The following is a 7235-nucleotide window of genomic DNA, read 5'->3' on the forward strand; positions in this document are numbered from 1 at the left end:
TGAGACAACCTCCATCCCAGAGACTTATCTGACCCCAAATGTCAATAGCACCAAAGTGGAGAAATCCTGCTCCAAGGAATTTCAAGGCCGGTGTATGTTGTGGTTCCTGGTTCATTTGCAAACGGTGATTTCAGTAAGCATTCATTCATGGCTTTGACGAGAACTTGCTGAAGACAACTGACTCATTGCTTTGGTAAGAGGGAGAGAGTAACCTTTTGGATCATTGCAGTTACGTACTGACCAAAATCAGTGTGTGGACTTCCAATTTGCATTTGTGGCTTTTTGCATTGTATAATACTTCCCCTGTCGGGCTGCATGTCCTGAAGAATCTTCTCCCTTTAGAGAGTCAAGACATTTCTACTGAGCTCCACCATGCATCCCATTCTTCAGGAAAGTGGTCGTCGGTGCCTGGTGTTGGTCTCAGTGGCTGGGTCAGCTCCCATCTAGCTAACACTGTGATAACATTTCTTTCAGCTACTCCAGCTAAAACACAGACCATTTTTCTAGCATAGAAGTCATGAACACAGACCCTAAGATCGAACATCAGACAGCAGCTCAATCACTGTTGAGTGTGAAATGCAGATGCAGAATGCTGTGTATCCTATGATACCAGTGAAAAATGGCTGCATTCATACATGCATTTCACAGCATCTATGTATTGGTCTATCTGCAAACAAATAGAGAGGGGAACCAGAATAATAAAATCAATGACAATGAGATTTTTTTAAAACCAAACACTTCACATGTATATTCCATTTCTTAATCCATGTTGAGAGAACTCAGTGTTGTATCGGACTGAGCACAGAAAGTCAACACCAAGACAAAAGTATGCCAAATTGCAGGGTTTATTGCCGGCGACCACGGAGGACTCAGGTCTCTCCAACCCGTGGCCCTGAAAGAAGAGTGACAAGACACTTTTATACCCACAAAACCACTTTGGGAGTGGGGGTGAGGAGCGGAGATGGGATGAAAGTCTTCAGACATTTCAGGGGGCTGTAAATCACCTCCTGGGCAGAGAGGAGGGTGATGGGCTCCGGACATTCCAAGGGCTAGGAGAGAGATTTACAGAAGTTAAGATAACCATTTGCTTACATATTGTCTGGGTAGGGGTTACTTGGCGCCAGAATGGAATTATTTGGGGGTGCTTACTCTGGCTATTACCGGTAATCAAAGGCCAGCAATTCTGGCAGTTACAGATAAGAGAAAGTATGCAGCTTTACCTTTTGGCATTTTAGCAGTTTTACAGAGACCAAGGTTAGCATTCATTGTGAGGAGAATGGAAACAATTTTGTCTCTTTATATCAAATGGCAGTGTACAGGTTCTGACTCTAGGCGAGCTATATCATAACAGATATTCACTTTGTTGTTACTCCCTCCATTATATGTGAACTTGCCTTTCCTGGGTATCTGTAAGTACTTTCTAAATGTGTTTATCCTGTGCACCTATTATGAAAAGAAAAAAAATGAAACTGAAAACTGAGACATTGATCACCATCTGTGGAGGTCTGTCCTGCAGACCCTGACTTAGCCGCAGATGAATGAAGGCACTCACACACACAGAATACAGTGTCGAGTGGGCTGGGGATGGTTGTCCGCTGCTTTCAGAGGCGATTGCAGCTAACCACAACTCCCTGTTCCTCCTCACATTTATTCAGTACAGAGTTAATAACAGAGGTTCTCAGTCAACATGCTTGTGGATTACTAACATGGTTAAAAGAGTGGTTTTACAAATGATAAAAGCTTTGGTTCCAGGACCTAGAGTAAACATTAATGGGTGATTCCCCTTTGATCTCTGCCCCTCCCAACACACACACACACATGCAGAGGGCAATCCAGCACAAAGTTTACATGAGGAAACGAATTAGAGTAGGGACAAAGGGATGTGGGGCAAACAGATTTAACTGGGGGAGTTTTCATTACGCTAATCTTTACCCTATGCTAATCTTTATCCTATGACCTAATGTTCTAACACAAGAATGGGCTACAGGCAGCCCATTAGGTCAGAGCATTAGGTCATAGGGTAAAGATGTATCTATAACTTTTCCCTAAGATTTTCCTTAATATTTTGCTAGCCATCCCAACTTAATCCCAACAGAAAACAAATCTCCAGATTCATTGAACTAGGCAGGATACATCTTTTGAAACAAAACCAAAAAGAATCCAAATACATACAACTTTCCTGAGACTACAGTGGCAGAAACATAATTTGAATGTGCCTCTCTGGCCCCAGAATCTGCTCTATTTCCAGTCCCCATCTCATTCTCTGAGGATCCTGGGTGCCATGTTTTGCCAGTGGCTTTCAGACCTCCTGGATGAATGCCTTGCTCTTGACATTGGCCCAGGGATTGGCATCTTCATTGGTGAAAAGCCTTGGACAGTCTATGACTTGAGTTTTATGATGTTCATGGTTATGGATTTCTATTGGAATTGTCTTTTTCCAGGTTTTATTTTCAATTCATTTGAGGAAGAAAGAAATTTCAATTCAATTTAACAAAGCACAGAGAGAAAGGGATGGAGCCCTTGCATCCTCAGACCCTAAGAGTGTCATTGAACAGGATGAGTAAGATTTGCCCTGGCCAGTACCTTCCTGGGAAGGTAGGTACTAACAGGAAGGCAGGTGAAGGCAGGAAATGGTACATCAATGCTTTATTTTAGCATGCTTGAGTCAGCTCCCTGGGTTTAATTAAATGTGATTTCTGTATGAAGCACATGCATGTATATAAACCCGAACAGAAATGTCTGCAGGGAAAACAACAGCTTCTACTTAATACTTACCAGGCACATTGCCAGCAGTAGCTGCCGCAAGCTCAGTCATTTTGTCCCTGGCTGTTTTCTTGTGCTGAAGCAGATGAGGCAGTTTAGGCAGCAGATGTTCCTGCCTGGGGCTGCTTAGAACTGGATGGAAACATCTGGTCCAGTTGCCACTTTGGCCATTGTCTGCCTCTGAGCAGAAGTTGAAAAACAGATATGCTGGAGAAGTGGAAGGAGAGGCGTGTAGCACCACAGCTAGGCAAATTGCATCTGGGTTCAGGAAAACCTGGTTCCAAATCCCAGCTTTGCCACTAGCAGACTGTGACCACTGGCCAGGTCTCCTGATGTCCCCCAGCCTCAATATTCGCATCTGCTGATAGGTACAACACTGCCCGTCTCAGAATGGTAGGGCCAAGCACCTGGTGTTCAGGAAACATCATCAGTGAAAGAAGAAAGAGCATCGTTGCCTTCGAGTTGGGCCTGTAGACTACACAACCTGCCTCACCCTGTGATGTGTGCAGTTTTAGATTCTCAGGTAGATACAGTTCCCAGGGGTTTTATTTGGCCCATCCAACATATTCACCATTTCTAAATTTACTTTCAAGATTTAAATGTAGAAAGTTTCCCTTCAACTATGTCAAGTCAGAAGACCTGGCTACTCTGGGCATGTTGACCCCTTTGCTACAGCTAGCTGAGAAGATGCTGCCTGCCTTAAACCCGGGATGTACTCCCTGGTCACAATGACAATGAGGCCAGCTATGACACTTACTGAACATTGACTGTGGACAACATCTCATAGGCAGAGACAAAGAGAATCACTGTTTTCCAGATGAGGCACAGAGAGGTTAAGTTACTTGCCTAAGGTCACCCAGGTAGTATCGATGGAGTTGTAAGTGAAATGCCGACATTTGGCTCCTGGTGTCCCTTCCACAATCCTCTAGGCAGCTTCTCCCCAGCTATACCTGATTCACTCATCAACCTGCCTGGCTCTCATTGGCATTAGAGTATTTGCTGCTGAGTCAGTAGTTCTTCCACTGCTATAATGTCATAAATTTCTCAAAAAACTGAAAATAGAATTACCATTTGATCCAGCAATTCCACAGCTAGGTATCTACCCAAAGGACAAGGAATCAATATATCAAAGTAATATCTGCATTCCCATATTTATAGCAGAACTATTCACAATAGCAAAGATATGGAACCAACCCAAGTGTTCATCAATGGATCAGTGGATAAAGGAAATGTGATATATTTACAAAACGGAACGTTATTCAGACATAAAAAGAATGCAACTATGTCATTTGTGGCAACACGGATAGAATTTGAGGTCATTCTCTTCAGTGAAATAAGCCAGGTGTAGAAAGACAAATACAACATGTTCCCACTTATATGTGGAAGCTAAAAAGAGGGAAACCATGGAGGTAGAGAGTGGAAAGATGAGTCACAGAGCCTGGAAAGGGTGAGTGGGAGGGGAGGGAGACAGATGAAGAGAAGCGGGTTAGAGGACACACATACAGTAAGATGGAAGGAATGAATTCAATGTTTGATCGCACACTAGGTGACTGTGCCTCACAAAAGTGTTTCGTGCTTGGGTAAGGATACTCCATATACTCTAACCTAACTTGATCGCTATGCTTTACGTACATGTAACAAAATTTCTCACTACCCTATACATTCGTATAAATAAAAAACATATAACACAGATTGTATTTGGTTCTGGCAGCAACCTTGGAGCTTATTTCAACAAGCTTATCCTTCCAGGGATGCTCAGTTGTAGATGATCACATTTCTTTGGTCATTTAAATTTCTTGCTCTCTCCCTGGATCACGGAGAATATTTTTCTAATCATCACCTAGGCAGAGGTTGAACTGACCTGACAGCCAATGGCTCTGGAGTTTCAGCTCTTTTTTGTTTTTTTTTTTTCATTTTTGAGACAGAGTCTCGCTCTGTCGCCCAGGCTGGAGTGCAATGACATGATCTTTGCTCACTGCAACTTCCACCTCCTGGGTTCAAGTCATTCTCCTGCCTCAGCCTCCTGGGTAGCTGGGACTTCAGACACAGTCCACTATGCCAGCTAATTTTTGTATTTTTAGTAGAGACGGGACTTCACCATGTTGGCCAGGATGGTCTCGATCTCTTGACCTCATGAGCCATCCTCCTCAGTCTCCCAAAGTGCCGGGATTACAGGCATGAGTCATAATCGTGCCCAGCCGGACTTTCAGCCCTTTACTGGAAAATGTTTGTCTTGGAGTGGTGGAGGGCATGAATGCTGCTCAGAAGTCCTTGCTGGTTGTTGTGAAATGGCCATGGGTTGGCCTTATCTCAGGCAGGACACACAGTCCATCCTTAGTGGTACACCAGAAAAATCGATTGCAATCGATTAACAATTAGTGAGTCATTTCCATGGAAGTCATTTGTGTTTTCAGCAGCAGCTCATCCTCATTTCACTGCCAACTGATTCAGTCTTCTCCTCCCAGTCCACAGCTAATGACAGAGTAATTCCAACAGAAAGTGTGGTTCAAAAGGCATCCTTTGTGATTCTGAGAACAAAACTCTGATACAGTGAAATTCCAGCAAATTCACATTGATGAAGTACGCAGAATAATTTGTTTTAGACTGGGCTGCATCCCTTAACTAGTGACTTAATTGCAAAGGGCTTAATTCCAACATTCAAGGGAGTGCTAAGGAGTCTCCCCTCTCTTGGTTGACAGCACTATGTCTTCATTCATCTCCATCTTGGCAAATGGTGCTACCATCCACAAAATTGCTCTGATCGCATATCTAAGACAAAGGCTGATGCCTTTCTTCTTCTCTACCACCATATCCAGTCCATCTTCAAGCCCTGGTGTCTCTAACCTGCACAATACAAGTAGAAGTCGCCTATTTCTTTTTTTCATCCCTGCTGGCTCCATCCCAGCCAAAATCACGTGGACCTCTCTGCAGGTAAACTTCCTCAACATCTTGCCCAGCTCCTTCTCCCTTCTGGCTTCTAGCTGATTCAGTCTCCACAGTAACCACAGTTACCCTTTTAAGTCATAAAACAGATGATGTGAGTCTCTTGCTTAAAATTCTCCTTTGCCAATTGCAGTTAGTGGTAAATGTAAACTTCTCATCATCAACTAAAGATCTCTGCTCGATTTGACTCTGCATAGCCTGTTCCCTCATTTCTCACTGATCTGCCTCTCCCTCACCACACTCCATCCTCCTTCTTTCCAGGAACAACTTAATTCTGCTCCCACCTCAGGACCTTTGCACATGCCATTGCCGCTGCCAGCAACAGTTGGCCCCTGAAGGACTGGCTCCAGCTTGCTCATGATGGCAAGGTAACACACAGGATTCCTTTTCTTTGGTAGCCCTGCTGTTTCTTGGTCATCCTCTATGATATCAAACTCTTTTCTGTCCTTTTTTATACTCAGCCCTCTTCAAAATAATTTTATTACATATTATTTGCTCACTTGTATCTCTCTTTCTCCTTTAGTGTATACCCCATAGGAATGCAAAGCTTGTATGGATTTATAATTTTCTCTTCACAGAATATGGAGGAGTGCCTGGCATCTGGTGGGTATCCTGTGTTTGTTGGAATGCCACCATACTTTGAGTGCATGTTGTGTCTTTCTTGGCTCTCAGAAGTTTCCATTTGGTGTGGTTTGTGACTGGTTGGGCTGCTGGGGGAAGGGGTGAATTGTGGCCTTGGTCTCTGAGAATTGTTGCTCTTCAAGGGGAAGTGGTGACGCCATTGAGTAAGGTCCCACCTCTACAGGCCCTTGCTTCTTGATAACACTGTAACCATTGTGAGGGAATAGCAGGGTCTTCATGATTGTGTGTGATTTGCCTCCTGCATGGCAGACCCTACAGTGGCCATTTGAGGAAAGAAGCAAAAATAAGACAGGATCCTTCTCCTGACAATCTCCAGTTTAGTTCAAGGATAGGCAGGTAAAAAATTGATGATTCCAATCCAGGCTTAGACATGCTGTTCTGTAAGACGGTGCCAAGCTTCAAGGGAGCATAGAGGAACAGCTGGTAATTCTGTGGGGGGAATCGTGAAGGGCTCCTAGAAAAGGGCCAATTGTGTTGGGTCTTGAAGAACAAGTAGGAGTTTACTGGACAAAAGTTGAGACATGATGTTTAAGACATGTTTAAACCCTGAAGCAATAAATCCCTGTGTGCATTTGGAATGCCACTCTGCTCACTGCTTAATTTTCAGGTGAATGTGTGGGAGGGTTTATGGAAATGCCCATCAGGAGGAAGAATGAAAAGTTGTCTCAGATTCCCATCCAGATTTAGTTGCAATTCCTAGTTTTCTAAGCAGACGTCATCTATGGAGGAACAATTCTGCAACCTGATTCCTTTCTACATTTTTGGCTTTTCTGACTTTCTTGTTTCTTGTTTCCTTTACTCTTTTCTATGATGTTTTGTTGTTTAACGAAGAGCATGTTAACTTTTAAAAATTTTACTAGAGGCTGGGCACGGTGGCTCATGCCTGT

This window comes from Callithrix jacchus, chromosome 9 (genome assembly GCF_049354715.1).
Source record: "Callithrix jacchus isolate 240 chromosome 9, calJac240_pri, whole genome shotgun sequence".
Classification (NCBI taxonomy): Eukaryota; Metazoa; Chordata; class Mammalia; order Primates; family Cebidae; genus Callithrix; species Callithrix jacchus.